Source organism: Mirounga angustirostris, unplaced genomic scaffold (assembly GCF_029215605.1).
Source record: "Mirounga angustirostris isolate CCGP_5_RB_7025 unplaced genomic scaffold, mMirAng1.0.hap1 SCAF_2, whole genome shotgun sequence".
Taxonomy (NCBI): Eukaryota; Metazoa; Chordata; class Mammalia; order Carnivora; family Phocidae; genus Mirounga; species Mirounga angustirostris.
This window is the reverse complement of record NW_026991710.1, coordinates 158,218,109-158,239,646: the sequence shown is the minus strand read 5'-3', so window position 1 is coordinate 158,239,646 and position 21,538 is coordinate 158,218,109. Positions and strand designations below refer to the sequence as shown.

The window sequence follows — 21,538 nt, the reverse complement described above, 5'->3', positions numbered from 1 at the left end:
AAATATACATTTGCTCCAAAGAATATGATATGGGAGAAAAGCTTAATTACCTAAATCAATACGTGTCTTCACATGTGCTGTATAAGCTAGGGAGGTGCTACCTTGTGTGAAGTTCAATGGGAAGGTGGGCTCTAGGGAGTCTGCAGTGTCTGCAAATAAGACTTTTATTTATTTATTTATTTTTAAAGATTTTATTTATTTGACAGAGAGAGACAGCCAGAGAGGGAACACAAGCAGGGGGAGTGGGAGAGGGAGAAGCAGGCTTCCGGCGGAGCAGGGAGCCCGACGCGGGGCTTGATCCCAGGACCCCGGGATCATGACCTGAGCCAAAGGCAGACGCTTAACGACTGAGCCACCCAGGCGCCCCTGCAAATAAGACTTTTAAGTGGGGTCTAAGTCATCCAATGCTTCTTGATCTTGCTGGGGCCGGGGACATTGGTCAGAGAGAGAAAAAGAGTTTGTAAACCTGGATCTTGTTCAAGGTTCTCATCTGATCAGAGCTTCTTCAATGGTCTGATAAACATCCTTCTTTGAGGACATCTTTAGCTTCAAAGCATATGTCACCTGAGGAACTTTCCAGTACATTCTAGAAACACTGATTTCTAGGATTCCAAGAGTGGCATTGTTCTCGTAATGGATAAATATTTGAAAATCTTTTACTTAACTTTAACCAAGCAGGGCTCCAAAATACAAAGGAGAAAACGTAAAACTGGAATTTCCAAGGTCTTTTTCTTAGGCTACTATTTTCACAGCTGAATCATTCTGCCTAGCAAAGAATATAAAAGGCCTACTCCAAAGAAATCTGAGTCTCAAGTAGCCTTGGACCCACTCAAATGTTTTTCTTTCCCTAGAAGCAATCCTATCTGAATCACTCCATCATCTACCTGGGAAAAAAAAAAAAAAAAGGGTATTCTGTGCTATAGAACTTGCCTGCCTAAAAATATTTTCTGAAAAGTCAAGTGGCTATTGACTTCCCCAGTGTAGCCTTAAACAATATGACGAGCCATGGCCTCTTATCACTGATGCCTCACTTTGGGGCACCCAGTCAAAAAATGCCCCTTGTGACCAACTGATTCCCAGTCAGTAACAAAGGCACGCACTGATGGGGGTGGGGGACACACTGTAAACATAATTTAGCAGAAAGCACTGCTCTTATGCAAGCTGATCCTCTCAACGGCGCCCCCTCCGCCTGCCCACCAACAGGACTGTCTGGGGCCCTCCGAGAGCAGTCCTCACTCCAGCTTTGCATGACTGGCCCTGTCGTTTCTAGGCCCTTTGTAGGCAGGGAAATGAATGAATCATTCCTCCCAGCCCTGGCTCCGCATCTTGTGCTCTGCAGCTCCCAGGAAGGGGCCTTCCTGCCTCACACGGGGAGCGTCACATAACAAGGGTACCGCTCCCCAGCCAGGAGCAGAGAGCGGCCCACGATGCAAAGGGCACTTGCTTAGTGTTGGCTGACCACTGGAGCACAGAACTCAGCAGAATTCTTTCACCCGGACAGAATGCTCCGCTCAACACCGCTGCCAGATGTCGGCATTCAGATAGGGGGTCAAGGGGTGGGCTGGAGGCTGTCTCCTTCTTCAGACCCTCACCGCCAGGGATTCCTGCTGGATCAGCAGGAGTGATGAATGGTCCTCATTCTCGGCCCAGGGCGCACCGCGGGGAGGCGACCCCAGCTGCGGTCCCGGAGCTGCTTCTGGCCCCACACAGAACACATTCCTTTGTGGAAGAAGGCTGCCTTTGGTGAATGGGGTGTGCTCAGAGAATGAGGGAAGCGCTGGGGGACGGTGGGGCCTTTCTGAACCACCTCAGACAAGAATGCAGACTTTGACACCAGGCTAGGCCAGGGCTGGTCCATTTGGCCCCTGGCCAAAGATTCCACCTCCATCCTATTTCTGGCCCCGGAGCAGGAATGTTCAGGGCACAGGGAAATGGTGACAAGGGGAGCATATGAAGCTGATTTTTTTTTTTTTCATCCTCCAGAAAGAGGCCTTTGTCAGGCGTAATTGGTTGTGATCAACTGGGGTTCCCCACAGTCCACCTCTGGCTCTGGGCGGAATCTCATTTTAACCAGGCTCTTTCTTGGGGAGGCTGAAGGTACAATTTCCAACTCTTAAAAAGTGTGCCTAGTAGAGACTCTCGGACTGGATCAGAAATATATATAGTGTCTGCAAGAGATGCATTTTATCTTTATAGCACAGAGCCCATAGAGAGAGGCAGAGAACATCCAAACCCAGTGCTGCCACTTGAAGGCAGCTCTGTTAAAATGGCAGCGGGAACCGTGTGAGGCCAAGAGGCCCCTCGGGTTCACATTAACCAATCCCTAGCCCCTAAAAAAAGGAAGACCACCGGAGAACATACAATAATGGAAAGAACAGGGCGTTGGCCTCTAGAGTGGTCTCAGATCCTGATCTGGCTTCTGCAAACAGAGAAGGGCCTTAAAACCATCTTAGTGAGCTGCACAGGAGGTATCGAGGGCCCAGGACAGTGACTGGCTCATGGCAATGTTCGATGAGTAGTACAATTATATACAATCAGCAAGAACCTGGAAAAAATCCCAGGAGGGGTGTCGCTTCATCCATCAACCACTCTTTTTTTTTTTTTTTAAAGATTTTATTTATTTATTTGAGAGAGAATGAGAGACAGAGAGCACGAGAGGGAAGAGGGTCAGAGGGAGAAGCAGACCCCCCAGCTGAGCAGGGAGCCCGATGCGGGACTCGATCCCGGGACTCCAGGATCATGACCTGAGCTGAAGGCAGTTGCTCAATCAACTGAGCCACCCAGGTGCCCGACCCATCAAGCACTCTTTTTTTTTTTTTTTTTAAGATTTTATTTATTTATTTGACAGAGAGAGAGATAGCGAGAGCAGGAACACAAGCAGGGGGAGTGGGAGAGCAAGAAGCAGGCTTCCTGCCAAGCAGGGAGCCCGATGTGGGACTCGATCCCAGGACCCTGGGATCATGACCTGAGCCGAAGGCAGACGCTTAACGACTGAGCCACCCAGGCACCCATCCCATCAAGCACTCTTAACACACCACTTGGATAACAGGTTTTAACCATCCTCCCACCTCCCCCCATTACACACACTCTGTTTCCCAGAGCTAAGGATCAGTAGCCAAACTGGTCTGAGTTTCTGCACCCTTTCGAAGGGGAGGAGAACCAAAGCCACAGCCAAAATGGTGTGCAGACTTGGTCAGCAATCCAATCACTGCAAACACCTTGTGTATTTAGGGCAGGAAGTGTTGTGGGGGATGGGACCCAGTGCATGCAAATTCCTGGAGGGTTGGTCCAGGCCCAGACAGGTAGGGCGGACTCGGCAGGGCCAGTAAGAGTATACTGGGCTAGAGGGAATATACAAACCAGTTTCTCGAAGAGATGGCCCCTCAAAAGTGGCCAAGCAGGCACCCCCTACTTAGCTTCCCTCATGCCTCAGGTAGGGCGAGTCCCAGCAGGACTCACTCTTGGCTTTGTCCACTTTCTGTGGTCTCCGCTAGCTTCCAGGCCAGGCTCTGAATTCAAGTGATACCACCTCAGCCTTCAAGGATCAACTGTTCAGGCCTGAGCCCATCAGGTGAGAATCAGACCCTGCGGGGCCAGCAAGGGACGGTGCAGCCAGCACACAGACCGCAGCCGCATCTTCGGCTTGTCTGGAAAGGTCTGGCTACACAGAGGAGCGGGCAGGAGCGCTGTTCTCAAGTTTGTTAAGAGCCTGTGATCCGGGATTCTGCTGTCCACAGAAGCCCTGGCTCCCTTCCAGAAGCCCAGTGAGTAATAGCCACAGGCCCCAACCGCCACATCACCAAAGCTGGCTGGGCTCAGCTCAGCTGCACAAGGCCAGCTGGGACTGTGTCACTGATCATCATTCCTGGACGTAATGGCATCTGCAGAGTCGTGGCATATACACACCCACCTACCAGTTCTTGCCCTTCCCGAGGAAGGCAGACTTCCTCAGCTACCTTTGGACCTGATTAGTGTCCATCATGCTGATCACAAGTCTTTTCTGGGCCTCCTTCTGGGAATGATTCTAATATTCTCACTGCATTTCCAAGCATGGCATGGCTCCCACTGGTGGCTACAGGATGCCCCCACTCTCTCTGGCATGGCACGCACCCATACCCTGAGCTCTCGCCACACTGACTGAGGGCATGTGGTTCCCAGAAGACACCTGCTTCCACACTTCCCTGCCACTTGCTGTTCCCTGTTCTAGAACACCACATATCCACCTCCTGAACAACTATTACTCTTTGTTTAGGAATCTATCCACATGTGTATATAAAAAAAAAATCTTAAGGAACCTACTAAAAGGCTATTAGAACTGAGTTCAACAAGGTTACAGGACACAAGATCAATATGCACAAGTTAACTGTTTCTATTCACTTTCAAAGAACAATACAAAAATGAAATTACAAAACTAATTCCATTTACAATAGCATCAAAAAGAATAAAATATTTAGAAATAAATTTAACCAAAGGCATGCAAAATTTATCCTCAGAAAACTACAAAACATTGTTGAAAGAAATTAAAGATCTAAATAAATGGAAAAACATCCCCATGTTCATGGATTGGAAAACTTAATGTCTGTCATTAAGATGAGAATACAAATTGATCTATAGATTCATCAAAATCCCTATTAGTATCCCAAATGTCCTTTTCATGGAAATTTAAAAGCTGATTCTAAAATTTATGTGGAATTTTAAGGGATCCAGAATAGCCGAGACAATTCTGAGAAAGAACAAAGTGGGAAGTCTCATACTTCCCAATTTCAAAAGGTAATACAAAGCAACAGTGATCAAGACAGTGTGGTACTGGCACAGGACAGACCTATAGATCAATGGAATAGAACTGAGAGTCTAGTAATAAACTCATATATTTATGATTAATTCATTTGGACAAGGGTACCAAGAACATTCAATGGGGAAGAATAGTCTGTAAAAAGAATGGTGCTGGAATAACTGGATAGCCACATGGAAGAGAAAGAAGTTGGGGGGGCACCTGGGCGGCTTAGTTGGTTAAGCATCTGCCTTTGGCTCAGGTCATGATCCCAGGGCCCTGGGATCAAGTCCTACATCCCAGGGTCCTGGGATCGAGTCCCGCATCGGGCTCCTTACTCAGCGGGAGCCTGCTTCTCCCTCTGCCTGCCGCTCCCCCTGCTTGTGCTCTCTCTCTCTGACAAATAAATAAATAAAATCTTTTAAAATAACTAACTAAATAAATAAATAAAATCTTTTAAAAAAGAGAGAGAGATGGGGCACCTGGGCAGCTCAGTCCATTAAGCATCTGCCTTCGGTTCAGGTCATGATCCCAGGGTCCTGGGATCAAGCCCTGCATCGGGTTCCCTGCTCAGCGGGGAGCCTGCTTCTCCCTCTGATGCTCCCCCTGCTTGTGCTTGCTCTCTGTCTCTCTCTCTCCCTCTCTTTCTCTCCCCCCGCCCCCCCCGGTCAAATAAAAAATAAAATCTTTAAAAATAAGAGAGAAAGAAGTTGGACTCCTCCTTCACACTATTTACAAAAATTAATTCAAAATGGATCAAACACCTATATATAAAAGCTGAACTATAAACCTAGTAGAAGAAAACATAGGGGTAAATCTTCATGACTTTGGGTTTGGCAATGGTTTCTTAAATATGACACCAAAAGCACAGGCAACAAATTAAAAACGTATATATTGGGGCGCCTGGGTGGCTCAGTTGGTTAAGCGACTGCCTTCGGCTCAGGTCATGATCCTGGAGTCCTGGGATCGAGTCCCACATCGGGCTCCCTGCTCAGCGGGGAGTCTGCTTCTCCCTCTGACCCTCCTCCCTCTCCTGCTCTCTGTCTCTCATTCTCTCTCTCTCAAATAAATAAATAAAATCTTTAAAAAAAATGTATATATTGTACTTCATCAAAATTTAAAACTTCTGTGCATCAAAAGGCACTACTAAGATGTTTCATGAACCAGGGCAGCAGTAGTAGTGGTAGAAAAAGGCATATTGATCAAGTATTTGTTGTACTGTTTGCGTGTCTGTCTCCCTTTCAAGACTGTGAACCCTCTGGAGAGCACATAATCTCGATCTCCTGGGTCCATTATAGAATAAATGCTGAGTAAATGTGAAATGAACTGAAAAACAAAGAGACACTATCAGGAAGGTGAAAAGACGATGCACAAAATGGGAGAAAATATTTGTAAATCATATTTCTGAAAGGGCTATAGTATCCAGAACATATAAAAACTCCTATAATGCAATAAGAATAAGATAAGCAGCCCAATTTAAAAATGGGCACAGGACTTGAACAGACATTTCCCTAAAGAAGACATGCAAATGCTTGGGGCGCCTGGGTGGCTCAGTTGGTTAAGCGACTGCTTTCAGCTCAGGTCATGATCCTGGAGTCCCTGGATCGAGTCCCGCATCGGGCTCCCTGCTCGGCAGGGAGTCTGCTTCTCCCTCTGACCCGCTTCCCTCTCGTGCTCTCTCTCATTCTCTCTCTCAAATAAATAAATAAAATCTTAAAAAAAAAAAAAAAAAAAGACATGCAAATGCTCAATGACACCTGAAAAGATGTTCAACATCATTAGTCACCAGGGAAAACACAAATCAAAACTTTAATGAAATACCACTTTGCACACACTAGGATGGCTAGGATTTTTTTTAAGCGGGGGAAAAAGTAGGTGTTGGTGAAGATGCGGAGAAATTGGAACCTCCATACTTTGCTCGTGGGAATGTAAAATGGTGCAGCCGTTTTGGAAAACAGTTTGGCAATTCCTCAAAAAGATAAACATAGAATTGCCACATGACCCAGCAATTCCACTCCTATTTATATAGCCAAGAGAACTGAAAACAGATGTTCAAACAAAAACTTGTATACAAATGTTCATAGCAGCACTATTTGTAATAGCCAAAAGGTGGAAACAACCACCGTCCATCAATAGTGAATGGACAGGGGCGCCTGGGTGGCTCAGTTATTAAGCGTCTGCCTTCGGCTCAGGTCATGATCCCAGGGTCCTGGGATCGAGCCCCGCATGGGGCTCCCTGCTCTGCAGGAAGCCTGCTTCTCCCCTTCTACTCCCCCTGCTTGTGTTCCCTCTCTTGCTGTGTCTCTCTGTCAAATAAATAAATAAAAATCTTTAAAAAAAAAATAGTAAATGGATAAACAAAACGGGGTCTATCCATACAATGAATGGTCCATTATTTGGCCATAAAAAGGTATTAAGTATGAACACATGCCACAACAGAAATAAGGCTTGAAAACATTATGTGAAGTAAAAGAAGCCATATATATGATTCCATTTATATGAAATATCCAGAATTGGCACATACAGGCAGAAAGTAGACTAGCAGGAGTAGAGGTGGGGAGCAGGGGAGGGGAGTGAGGGAGGGGAGTGGGAGGAGAAGCAGGGGATAGATGAAGGGCACAGATACCTCTTTCTGGCAATGAGATGCTCTAAAATTGACCGTGGTGATGGGTGCACATATCTGTGAAAACACTAACATCCACTGACCTGAACACTTTAAATGGGGGAAGTGTCGGGTCTGTGAATTACATCTCAAATTATGCTGTTAAAAAAAATCAACTTAAATGACACTTCTTGTTAGTAGTATGTATTTATGAAGCATCTGCTGCATGACAAATGCTGTTAGGCGTTGGGAATTCAAAGATGTATCTGACGTGGGTTCTGCCCTCAAGGAGTTCACACTATACTTAGGCAATACTTGTGCAGGAAAAAGCACAGAAACGAAACAGGGAGGCGCTGCTCACAGGTGGGGATGAGGAGCGGGAAAGGCTCAGACAGCTGACACTGCGCAGGTTCTGGAGGAAAGTTTTGAGTTTGACAAGACTGGGGGTGGGGAGATCATTCCAGGCAGCAGGCAGAGCAGGTCTGAAATCACGCAGGGTATTTTGGGGAGCCGTGTGTGGTTCCAGTTACCAGATGAAAAGTAGAAGCGCTGGGTGTGGTGAGAAGTGCAAGAGGTGAGGGTGGAGAAGCAAGCAGAGGGCCAGCCAAGATGGAACTTGAACGTCATGCTAAGAAATGCCGAATTTTCCTTTCGGGAAGAACGGCAAGCGGGAGGGCGATGGGGGGCAGATCTGTGACCTAGAGCACTAGTCAGCAAACTGCAGCCCACGGGCCAAATCTATAAATAGTTTTTGGAAATAAAATGTTATTGGAACACAGCCATAATGATTTACTTGTTATCTGTGGCTGTTCTCCCACTAAAATAGCAGGCTTGACCAACAAGCAACACAGCACAAATGGACTGTAAAGTCTAAAATATTTGCTGTCCATCCCTAGAGAAAAAGGTTACCACCCCCTGCCCTTGAAAGGTCACTGGGGTTATTGCATGAAAGATGGTTTCGCATGGGTTAAGACCAAGGGAAAGGAGGCCAATGAGGAGACCAGCAACTCTCCTGATGCTGGGTAATGTTATGATGGTGTAACTGATGGCACAGGGGGTTGGTTGGGGGCTGGAGGGACGGGCACGGCTTTGTGGGGAAGGAAAAACACCTGGAGAGTATCAATTCAAGAAAATCAACAGTGCCTGATTTTCTGAAAAGGATTAGAGACCAATGTGTAAATTTTAGGGTTTTTTTTTTTTTCATCATTAAAATAGTCTCTAAACATCATTTTTAGTAGAACGCTCTCAAACAGAGCACCTGAATTCAAGGCAGCTTAAAAGTATTTTATTTATTTTTTTAAGTAATCTCTACACCCACCGTGGGGCTTGAACTCATGACCCGGCTATCGAGAGTCAATGCTCTACTAACTGAGCCAGTCAGGTACCCCCAGCTTAAAAGTCTTTTAAAAAATTATTCTTACCCTTTGGTTATGGGCATGCTAGAGGAATTCTAGGTCACCAGATGGATAGTCTTCCCCTTTTCATGTGTTGCAACAAGCCCAAACTCCACAGATTCTTTGGCTGTGCTCTGAGGCTGCTGTTGGCACTAGGCGGGCACCAAGGGGTTGGCTGCCAGCCATCAGAATATTATTCTTGACAGACGATTTCATTTTAAATACACACGTCAAATATCATGCCTTATTCATCGTGGTGTCTCCTACGGTGGCTGGCAGAGTGTCTGGTACATAGAAGGCCACTAATAAACCAATTTAGTTAAGAGAGAGAGGACTGGGTCAGCAGGGAAGGAGGAAGGAAGGAAAGGAAGAAAGGAAGGCAGGACATGGCCACATGATTTTCCCTCCAGGCTTAAAACTCCGGCTCCAGTGGCAGCTGATAAAAGGGCAGTTCTCCAGGTGGGTGTGAGCCCCCTTCTTCCAGGAAAAGCCTGGGCGGACTATCCTTAATGGTCATGTGTTAACACAGCTGCAACTGCAAACCCCAAATATGCAGTACTATCTTCCCCTAAGGAAAGAAGTTGCTTAAATCTCAAAACCCATCTTGGGGCCTTTTACATTATAAACTGTGTTTTTCAAACATCTCTTCCAAACTGCCTCATGGTAGAGAAAATGAGCAAGCAATCCCCAGCTCCTGAGGTGTAGTTGAAGGAGGGGAATGCCGGGCATGTAATTGACATGTAATTGACATCTCCTGCCTCCCTGTAAATCCCTGCACTCTGGGTAACCTTCAACTCTTGATCTAGGTGGTAGTTAATAAGGGTATGTTCATTTTGTAAAAATTCATCCAGAACAAGTATTTGTACACCTGTGTTCATAGCAGCATTATTTCCAATAACCAAAAGTGGAAGCAACTCAAGTGTCCATTGATGGATGAATGAATAAACAAAATGTGGTCTATCCATACAATGGAATATTATTCCCTTAAGAAGGTAATTCTGACACATGCTACAACGTGGATGAATCTTGAGGATACACATGTTAGGTGAAATAAGCCAGTCACCAAAAGACCAAGTACCATATGATTCCACTTATACGAGGTACCTAGAGTTGTCAAATTTAGAAAGACAGAAAGTAGAATGATGGTTGTCAGGGTCTGGGAGGTGAGGGAATAGGGAGTTAGTGTTTAATAGGGACAAAGTTTCAGTTTGGGAAGATGAAAAAGTCGAATGTACTTAATGCCACTGAATTGTACACTTAAAAATGGTTAAAATGGTGAGTTTTAAGTTATGTCTATTTTACCACAATAAGAACAAAAGTTTACACATATGTATGCTTAGGATTGGTGCCATTTTACCTATATATGCTATTCTCGGGGAGGGGGAGGAGTTGACTTTAAGAATGTACTCCATTTTATATTTGTATTTGATTTAGAAAGATATTTAGGAAAGGATATTGGTATTTGAATTAGAAATTTAAGAAAAGATCTTACTAGATCTTTGGGTCGTGCTGGCACTCTGGAAAGATACCTATCTCATTGCTGCAGTGGTGCCCCAGGACAAGGCTGGGGTGGGGGCGGGGGAGTTCATGGATCCAAGTTCAAGGACAGTGTAAAGAAACTGAGCAAAGTAAGTTGTTCACAAGTCATCGCCGTTAAATTCTGTTCTCATAAATCGTGTGCTTTATAGGCAAGCAGCATGGTTTTCCACACAAGCATTGTGTTGGGGATGCATCAAGGAGGACATATGGTAGTTTGCACAAAACCTCCATGGGACTAGCTGTGTCTGCTTATGTAACAGAGATTCTGACAATGAAAAAAACTAAAAAAATGTGTCATCATTCACCCATGATATTATAACACCAAGTTAAAAATACTCCAAACAAAGGGATCAAAAGCCTTGGGCAAGAAGAAATTAGCTGTGACCCTAATTACCTCCTCACTCTCTGCTGAGCCCACTCTTACTCTGCACCCGTCCTTGCCACATGAAACTTGCCTGGGTGTGCTGTTCCTGCCAAGAGAAGTGTGAAAAGATTTTTCTGAAATCTGGACGGAAATCTTATCTAAACTGTCACCCTCATGCTTTATCCCCCTCGAAAGGATGGACCTGGTGCCTGAAGGCTTCTCAGACACAGGTGGCGAGGGGGACGACCAGCCCGCACACCTGGCCAACTTGTGTTCCCCGCCAGGCATGCGCCATGCCCAACAGCAGGATCACTGCTAGAATCGCTAACACAAGAAGATCTGAACTCACTTCAGACTGGACATGGCTGCGGGACAGAAGCGACCCAGCGTGTCCTGCGGATGCTCATCTGCAGAATCTGCTTGGCCCTTCCTTCTCTGGCCCACGCTTGCTAGTCCCGCTGGTTCTGTGGGCCTGGAGCAGGGCAGGGTGCGGCCACTTCATCTGAGGCCTCAAGACCCAGCCAAGGTCCGCAGCGCAGCTGAGTCCGTGTGACATGGCCACGCGGACGGATGGCCAAGACCCTTCCCCAGAGGGAAATAAAACAGTCGTCATCACAAGTTGTTCCGAATCCAGGCAGCCCTGGGAGCAGGGAACTATACCTCCCAATGCTCCCGAAGCTGTCAAAGGAAGGAAGCAACTTGCCACCACGGACATGCAATCACCGAGAAACTATATCCCCACGGAGCCTGCCTATCAGCAAAGGGGAAGAGAACTGGTGGTTCCCAGAAGACAGTGTGACTCCAGGTCAATGCAGTGCCCTGATGAGTCCCTACAGTGGAATAATGGGATTGAAGCAGCCAGTTTCACTGTCCCTGACTGGCTGTTTTATGGAAGATCTGCTCATCCAATGTCTATTTCAGGGCAATGAACATACGAGCGGAAAATCTAGGGGTGAAGACGTAAGAGATTCCATTTTCCCACATGGCCAGCCAAGGAAGGAGAATTCCAATTCATGAGCCTTAGTAGTAAGATGTAAAAAGGATCTATCACCCGACTTCAAAGCAAATAAACACAAGTAACGAAAAGGCTAAAAGTACAAAATTCTGGTGTTCTGTATCCCCAGCGGACAGCGGCAGAATAAACAAAGTTGTCCGTGAATGAAGGACTTCAGAGGGAAGCCTCTTCTCCGTCATCGGAGTTAGGAATCTCCGACAAAAGATTCCAGCTGCCAGAATACTCAGGCAGCACTCCAGGAGGGGCAACTGTTCTCAATGAGATTTCTTTCTGGGGCCTTGGTCTTGTCCAGGAATTACAGCTATAGTCTTTTCACTCGTCCCACTCCCAGATCCAGGAGCCCGAGAATGGCAGGGGAATGCTTCCTAGTTCAGAGAGGGCCACCTCGAGTCCTCAAGAGGGACATTGTTTTCCTACAATTTCATAACAAGCTGGGAAATAAACCCAGGCTTCCTGACTTTGCGGCTGATTTACCTCAAGTGCCAAATGGCCAATTACTCAATATTTACACAGGGATTTCTGACAGCAGGTGCTTAGGAAGTGATCAGCTCAGGATGAAGCCAGAGCCAAAATGAACGCTTTGAGAACAGCTGATAGTCCAGGAGCGGCACTGAGAAACAGAACCACCGCCGCCCAGAAAGGAGGAGGCTGGGTCAGGTCCTGGCTCTGCCAATCGCCAGCTATGCCACCTGGACAGCTTATCTCTTTGCCAGTTTACTCAGGCGTAAAATGAATTCAGGACCCATCTCACTCTTTAGTGGGGCGTCATAATGACCAAATGACACAGTGGAAAGAAACATAGTTTGAAAGGAATAACATATGATATAAACATAGATTATAAAAACCAACAGAACTCAGATCACCTTTACAAAGGCATTTGGGGGAAAACTGGGAAATTTTTGCATATGGGTTGGGTATTAGATGATAGTAAAGAATCATTGTTAATTTTCTTAGGTGTAATAATGGCATCACGGTTATTTAATATTTTTCAAGATCACACTGAAATACACAGGGATGGAATGATTATCAAATCTGAAATCTGGCATTTGCTTTAAAATACTTCAATGAGAGAAGAAAGAGCAAAGGGATAGTTACAAGCAAGTGTGGCAAAATATTGATAATCTGAAGCTGGGTGAGAAGATATGGGGGCCTTCTCTCTACTTCCGTGCATATTTGAAATTTTTCAGAATATAAAATAATTTTTAAATACACACTGCAGAACCTGGGTGGACATCACAAAGCTTCACCGATGGCCATCCCCAGAGCACAGAAAATCTGTTTCCCTCACAAGAAAGACCCTTCCACACTGGTCATCCAGAGGTCAGATGACAAGGACGTGGCAAAAGGCCAGGAGAAGCCAGGCCAGGAACCCAGCTGGAAAGGAGACACACAGAAGCCTCTTTGCAGAATTTTCCTGTCTGCCATGCATCAAAATGTCAGCCAACCTGTAATGTCAAGTGCATACTTTGTCTTCAGACCTAAGTTTCATATTCACTTAGACCAAGTCACTTTTTAATACAAAGTCACAGGGAGACCAACAGATTCATGCGTACACACACCACTGAGACTGGGTCTTCTTGGGCCCCCAAGAGCTCCAGGGGCCCATGGGGCATACACTTTGCCATGGGTTTGATGGTCCTTCCCAAGGCAGATACTAGGGACCAGGCAGGAGAACAGGACAAAAGGAAGAGGGAGACGAGTGAATGATTTAGCTGAGGCAGGGTCCAGTGAGTCACTCACTCATCTGGGCACTGACCAAGGAAATGAACACTTTGCCTTCCTCTTAAGCCCCATCCCTGACCATTTTAAGTACAGAATACACCATAAATAACTAAATAATTCCAGCAAGGGTGACAAATGGGCTCTGGGGATTCCTGGACAGACAGGCTCGCGGTGGCATAAGGGAGGAGCTGGAGTAAGGGAAGGGGTTTCGAGGCCCCACACTGATCAACTCAGGGGCCTTGAGCTTCAGTGCTTTTCCTTCTCTTCAAAAAGAAACGATTGGACTGCTTTTAAGAACTCAGCAGTTCAAAGATTTTAGGGGGCGAAATTAATTTGGGGCATGTTTCTGACTTTCATGCACATCGTTCTTCTCACCTGGACCTGAGGTTTCCAAGCATCCTGAGTAGTTCAGTGCCCCCGCCCCCACCCCGCCAGTTCCGCCGCGTCCCCTCACCCTACCCGCGCTGGTTTTTTTGGTGGTCTCCGCTTGTTTCTTCCAGTCATTTCTATTCCGGCGCTGATTTCTGACACCTCCAGCAGGCTGCTACATTAGAAGGCTCCCAAATTTGGGGTTGGGAGGAGTGTGTGCAGAGCGCAGTGGCCAAAGCGCCTGCGTAAAAACTGCAGGCACTGAGGACCGCCGGAGTATCCGCACTAGACTAAGATTTGCTCTACCCCCGAGGCGACCCTGCATGCACGACTCGCGGGGTAGCTTGTGCTGGTTCTTTCCTACTCCAGGGCCTCTCTGTGGCAACGGCGGGAGAGGTTGCCTGGTCCCGGGACGAGCCAGGGCGACGTGGGAGGGAATACCTCGCGCGCGGATCGCGCCGGTCCTCGCACCGGACTCGGCTCTCCGGCGCTCAGCCGAGCCTTTCCAGCAGGCTGGGGAGAAGGCCCAATTCCGAGGCAGTGGGCACTAGAGCACCCAGGCACAGCCCCGATGGCCCCCACCCACTCTGCCCCAGCCCGGTGCGCTCCGTATCCCCAAAGCCGCAGCACCGGAGACCTATTCCAGGGCGCCCCCCGCTCCCCGCGCGCGCTCCACCTCCTCAAAAGCCCTAACTCCGCGTATCCCTGGCCCCCCCGCCTCACCCTCCTAGGCACCTAGAGCGCCAGAGCCTCGACTAGCTCCGTCCTGCCGGGTCGCGGGCGCCCCCAACAAGCAAGGAACCGAGCGCCCTGCTCTCCGGGGCGCGCCAGCTGCATGGCCTCGTCTGGCTCAGGAGAGGTGGGGCTGGGCGGGTCGGCCCGAGTCGGAAAGGGCACCCCGTCAGCCTGCGGGTCCTAGCATCTCTCCGAGCAAGTAGCCCTCGCTCGGAGTGTCCGCCGCACAGGTCCCGGGAACCCCGAGCACCGCCGAGAGGCAGCTCCGCAGGGAGTGGAGCCTGGAGACCCCACCGGGACGCTCCCGCTTCCCTGCCTACCGCCGCGGGGAGGGGAGGGGCAGGGAGCGCTCTTACTTGGCAGCAGGGCAGCAGGGGCCAGCACTTCCCACGGTGGTCCCTCTCCGCGTCCGTCGCCGCTGACCCCCTTTCCCGAGCAGAGGGGGCGAGCCGACGTCTCAGGCCGCTGGAGAAAGCGGGCTGCACGTTGTGGCCGCCGCAGGCTGGAGTCGCTCCTTTACGCTTTTCCCGGTGCTTTTAATGAGAGTCGGAAGGCAAACCCCTCCCCGGACCCACCCCCTTCCCGGGAGGCGGCCACGGCAGCAGGCCCGGCCTCCAGCCCCTTTTGTTGTAATTCGAGAGCTGCCCTTCCCGGGGCCGGAGCGGGCTGTGCCGGGGAGGCTGCGCGCCAGAGGGGCAGCCCTTCCCAGGCTCCTCGCGCCCAGGTTTCCGGAGCCCGAGAAGCTAGGGAGGGGGCCTTTCCTCAGGGAGATTCCTCTACCCCCCCCCCCCAATAGCTCCCGGAATTTAACTCGTCGATGCCCTTATTCACCAGCATTAGGGGCCGCGCCTGATCGTCTTGGTCTCCGGGGAACTCAATGCGGCCTGGCGCATAATAGACGCTCAATAAAAACTGATCAATGAAGGAGTTCAGAAACTTTCATCCATCTCGCCTGGGTTTCTCGAGGAAAGCAGATTCTGCACGTGAAAACACAGCCCCCTTTCTTCCAGCGGGTCTTATCTATGGCCTTTGACAAGCCTCCCTCTCTGAGGATTGGTTTTCTCCTTTGTAATTAAAGACTTTGGATTCAATGACCTCTAAGGTCCATCCCTGCAGGGCAGGGCCAGGATTAACAAGCTCTGTGCTCAGGGAACCGAACAGGGCACAGCTAAGGGGTGCATATTGTGCAGAGGGACATTCCATTACTGGCTCTGAGGCTCACACTGGGGGAAAAGTGAAGGGCGCCTTACAAGTTGGGGGACCCCTCTGTGCAGATTCCCAGGGTTCCTTAAGCAAAAGCAAGGTTCGGCCAGGCAGGAGGCAGCCAGCCATAAAACAAGGCACGGGGTCTGTGGGCCTCTGTGCAGGCAGTACCCAGAAGGGGACTGTCAACTGATGTCTGCTTCATTAACTGACAAAAAACCCCAAAACCCACCCACAGGAGCTCCAGGGCCCTCAGGACTCAGTCGGATCCCCTTGACATCTGACAGGGTCCCCCAAAGCATTTCCAGCCTGCCCATCTCTCAGCCACATTCTTTCCTCTCCCCCACAGGCCCTACTTGCTGTTCAGCCTGCCTGCTGTTTCACACCCCAGGGCCTTTGCACGTGCCATTCCCGTGCTTTGTCTGCCTGGCAATGATCGCACTCAGTCGGCACAGTGCCTGCACATAGCAGTTGCTCAGTAAATGCCAGTGAAACTGAGCTCTCTCCTCTCCCCTCACCTTTTCCCCTGATCCCTCCACTTCTGGTTCTACTCTTCGTGCTAAAGCTTTAACCGATAAGGTATAAAATGAAAGGAAGCTAACTTTGTAAACAATGTGTTGTCTGATTGTGAACAAAGGCAAACTCCTTGTGGAACATTTAGAAAATGTGAAAAAGTATAATAAAGAAACTTGTTGGGGTGCTGGGTGGCTCAGTCATTAAGCATCTGCCTTAGGCTCAGGTCATGGTCCCAGGGTCCTGGGATCAAGCCCCGCATCGGGCTCTCTGCTCAGCAGGAAGCCTGCTTCTGCCACTGACCCTAGTTGTGTTCCCGCTCTCGCTATGTCTCTCTCTGTCAAATAAATACATAAAGTCTTAAAAAAGAAAAGAAAAGAAAAGAAACTTGTCACCGTCTCGTCCTATCACCCAGAGATAAACACCTAACATTGGGGAGTATTTCCTTCAGGATATTTTAAAAATCAAAGGTAGATACCGTTTTTGTACCCAGCATTTTTTTTTTACTATATTGTTTGTTGTGCATTTTTCAATGTACTTTTTAATGGTTTCAGACTCTTCCAGTGTCTAAAACTACCATGTTCGATGGCATTTCTCTATTGTTAGACATCAAGTTATTTAAAACTTTTTACTAGTTTAAATTATACCATGACGGTTAAAGGAATATTTATTGAGCAGCTACTATGTGGTTCCTGCTAATTGTTACAGATGAGAAAGTGGAGGCTCAGAGAGGCTGTGTAATATCCCCAGACTCACGGAACTGGTAAGTGGTCAGGCTGTGATCATTAAAGTGTACTTAACCCCTCCTACAGGTACTCAGTGGCCTCACACCCGAGGCCTCTACAAGTTTACCCGTGCCTCCCCATGCCCCGACTCTCAAGAGAAAATGAGTATTTGAAGCTTGCACAGAGTAGTTCATGGATGCACTTTCGGGAACTGAACCGAAGCCCTGGGAGACCAGGAAGGCAGCAGACCTCTGTTCTAGATGAAACAGAATGCTTTGTGTCCATATGTCATCCATACAGTCCACATGTGCCCCCTCCACCCCCATCTTCCAGTCAGAAGCAGAGCCACGCAATGGATTCTGAGCACGCGTCTGTAGTCAGAATACCTGGGGTCACATCCCGACTCCACCACAACCTGCCTGGACAGTGACTCTCTTTGCCTGACTCGCCTCATCTGTAAGAAGCCCCTCGCTCAAAAGGCTCCTAGAGGAGTGAAAAGGGCGAATGCCCGAGGGGGCGTAGAACAGTCCCTGCCACGTGGGATTGCACGGAAGTTGCTGTTTGGCATCTGCTCCTGCAGGGCTTCAGGGAGGAGGGCACGGGGCTGCTGTGGACTCTGCAGGAGCAGGAGCTGCAGACCCCCAGCAGCCAGAGGGAAGAAAGCCGGCACCTGCCTGCCACCGGAGGTGGCCACGGGGATTGCATTCCCCGGACACACTCCCTGGACGTGATGCCTGAGTCCAAGGGTGTGGACTGTTCGCCCTCTTTTTTCTTGGCTCTTGAGCTCAGTGGCCAAATCACCTTCCTAAGTCTGGGTATGTCCCAGGAAGTCCAACCGGGGTCTCAGTGGAGGCCCAGCTAATATCCTCCCCAGTCTTTGCCCTCAGAGGGCTGACACACCCGTGTGGGGAGACAGACAAGGCACAAACTGACAAGGAGGAACAATGCAATGGGGAAGGAGCCCGTGGCAAGTACTATGGGGAAGACCGAAGCAGAGCAAGGAGAACAGAAGTGAGGGAGGCACAGGGTGCTCTTTCATCCAGCGCGGCTCGGAAGACCCTGTCTGACGAGGTGGCCTTTTGGGGTGGGAAGTCTCACCTTCCTGCGGGCTCCACGGCACTTACCTCGCAGCACTCCTGAGCTATGTATCACTTTGTGTTTGAGTTATACGTGGTAACGTATTCGATTTCTCTCCCTTATAGGACTATCACAAGCTCCTGGGTGCAGAAACCATGCGTCTAGAGTGGGCTTCGCCTCTGTAGCCAGCTGGGGAGCCAGCGGCGCGCCCTGCACGTATCACGCGCATCCGTGTTTGTTGAAGTGAATCAGACTGACCTGAAACATTTGAAAGCCTACATGACTAAGAAATCATTGTAGTGGGCATTATTAATGATTACTCACAGTAAGAAGAATGAAAAAACTAGTAGTTTAAATCTATACAATCAAAGAAGAGGCTCCAGCTCGCCTACTTGTTAAGTTAAAAGGGGAACCTAGCAACAAAACAAACATTGGTTCCTTTGGGAAAGTGATTTGGCAACGCAGGGTCGCGGCCAGGGTCGTGGTCTGGTCTGGTGCTCACGGAGGGGATTGCAATTAAAGGAGTCAGGTTGGTCAAATATTTCATATATTCCAGTGTCCTACGTTGGCCAGATATCAGACCCAACTGGCTGGCTTTCTCAGATTCAGAAATCTGTAGTGTTATCACAACCACTTTTAACGGGTGTGGATGCCTTGTACGAAGAGCTTGGGGGAAATTCTCGCTTCCTCCTGGCCGGCAGCGCCCCCTAGTGTCCATGTTCACACGGCGTTGAGCGCTTGTACTTGGCCTTGGGCTACACTTCCTCCATCTCTCTCATTTCCATTTTCTTTATCATTAGTCATTATAACAGCATGTTTGAAGGTGCAAAACAATTTATTTGGGACCCCAAAGCTGTTCAAAGTCTTCTCTAATGAAGAAAGCAGAGCAAGGCGATCCTTTACATTCTTCAAAGAAGAAAATGAAGTCTAGAAAAGGGAAAATCCATTTTCCACGACCACCCTGCCATTTCTGTCCAGAACTTGTGCGGGCAGCTACTTGGCTCCTTGGATAACGTCTGGTGCTTGTAGCCCATTTGGGGTCCCGTTCAGCCTGATGTGGCCCAGTGCGTCCCCTCCCTTGCAGACTGACCAGGGTAGGTATAATTTAAGGGGTCTACATAAAAGCATGCATTTCTCCTTTGGGGGTTGCTGTGTCTGAAATCCTGTCATTAGAAATTAGTCTCTTATGAATGAAGTACTGCTACATGCAACAGTATGGTTGAGTCTCAAAAATATCGCGCTGAGCACCCCCTCCCCAAAGAAGCCGGCTACCAAAGGGTAAAATACCATGCGATCCCGTTCATAGAAAACTCTGGAAAAGTCAACAACAACCCACTCTGACAGAAAGCAGATTGGTGGTGACCTGAGGCATGGAGGTGGGCATGGGGTTTGCCTGGGCACGAGCAGGAGAGGACAAACCTTTTTGGGGTGATGGAAATGATCTAATTCTTGATTGTGGTGGTGTTTACATTGGTATATGCCTTCTTCCAAAAGTCGTGAAACTGAACACTTAAAATGGGCGAATTTTATTTTATAGAAATTATTCCAGAATAAGTGTTGTTTGAAACTTAGTGCTCTTTTCTGGGACTCCTCCCCATTCTGATATCCTCTTTTACAATGCAAGCAGTTTCAATAAGGGCCACACAAGGTGACACGTGGGTAGGAGCTCAGCAGCAGGAGCCCTGCTGTGTGGGTTTAAATCTTAACTCCACTACTTACCAGTCATGTGAACTGAGCATGTCATTTAACCTCTCTGGGCCTCGGTTTCTTCATTTGTCAAATGCCTCCATATTTTACTACACAGAATTCTTGTACGCTGAAATGAGTTCATAAACGTGAAGTGCCCAGAGTAAAATGTCTGGCACATGGACACCACCAGCTAGCTTTAAACCAATTTATATGGAGGTGGAAACATCACTTCAAGTTGTCTTCTTTTTTCTAGTTACTATGTTTTTTAGAGTAGTGTTAGGTTTACAGAAAAACTGAGCAGCCAATACAGAGAGCTCCCATATATTCAACCTTCACACAGTGAATTTCCCCTCTTATTAACATCTTGCATTAGGGTGGTACATTTGTTACAATTGATGACTATATTGACACATTGTTATTAACTAAGGTCCATAGTTTACATTAGGGTCCAATTTTTGTGTTGTACATTCTGTGGATTTTGACATATGTATAATGACATGTATTAACCATTATAATATTGTACAGAAGAGTTTCACTGCCCTAAAAATCCTCCCTGTTCTGCCTGTTCTTCCTTCCCTCCCCACAACCCCCAGCAACCACTGATCCTTTTACTCTCTCCATAATTTGGCTTTCTTCAGAATGTCATATAGTTGGAATCATATAGCATGTAAACTCTTCAGACTGGCCTCTTTCACATGGCGATCTGTGTTCAAGTTTCTCCCATGTCTTTTCATGGCTTGATAGTCCATTTCTTTTTATTGCTGAATAATATTCCATTGTCTGGATGTGCCACAGTTTTTTTAATCCATTCACCTACTGAAGAACATCTTGGTTGCTTCCAGGTTTTGGCAATTATGTATAAAGCTGCTACAAACATTCATGTGTGGTGATAAGCTTTCAACTCGTTTGGGTCAGTATCAAGGGCCACCACTGCTGGATCATATGGTAAGGCTGTGTTTGGTTTAAATGACATAAGCCATACAATGGAATATTATACAGCCCTAAAAAGGAAGGAAATTCTGACACATGCTCAAATGTAGATGAACTCTGAGGACATGATGCTAACTGAAATAAACAAAAGGACAAATACTGTGTGATTCCACTTATTTGAGGTGCTTTTAGACTAGTCGAAATCCTAGAGACAGAATGTAGAATGGTGGTTGCCAGGAGCTGGGGAGAAGGGGAATAGGAAGGTGGTGTTCAGTGGATATAGAGTTTCAGTTTTACAAGATGAAGGAGACAGAGTTATGAGATGGTATAGAGAGTTCTGGAGATGGATGGTGGCTATGGTTGCACAACATTATGAATGTATTTAATACCACTGAACTGTACACTTAAAAATTATTAAGATGGTAAATTTTATGTTATGTGTATTTCACCATAATAAAAACCATAGGGGAAAAAGGCCATATAAAGCAGAGAAATTGTGTGTGAGGGGGAAAGAGTATGTTTTGTTTTCTAAGAACCTGTCAAACTGTCTTTCAAAGTGGCTATTCCATGGTGCGTTTCAACCAGTGATGAATGAGAGCTCCCGTCGCTCCACATCCTCACCAGCCTTGATCTTGGCCATTCCAATAGGTCTATAGTGGTGTCTCACTGTTGTTTTAATTTGCATTTTCCTGATGACGTATGATGTGAAGAATCTTTTCTTATGCTTATTTGCATCTGCTCAGCTTTTTTTGGTGAGCTGTCTTTTCAGATATTTTCTCCATGTTTTAATTGGGTTGTTTCCTTATTGTTGAGTTTTGAATTCTTTGTATATTTTATATAGTCCTTTATGCATTTTACAAGGAGTTTCTCCCAGTCTGTGGCTGGGAGTT

General features: G+C 47.6%; 1 protein-coding gene across 8 annotated transcripts in view; it reads right to left on the bottom strand.

The window, feature by feature from the left end:
- LOXL2 (lysyl oxidase like 2) overlaps positions 1 to 15,028 on the bottom strand; it is a 121,735-nt gene extending 106,707 nt beyond the window's left edge. For 5 of the 8 annotated variants that reach the window (XM_045880025.3, XM_045880031.3, XM_045880032.3 and 2 more), the window contains exon 1: positions 14,868 to 15,027. The gene's annotated coding sequence lies outside the window, so the exon portion shown is untranslated. Of the gene's footprint in view, positions 1 to 14,867 lie in introns of all 8 variants that reach the window. The other 3 variants (XR_010409661.1, XM_054508665.2, XM_054508664.2) reach the window with 3 other exon arrangements.
- Between the last annotated feature and the right edge of the window lie 6,510 nt (positions 15,029 to 21,538).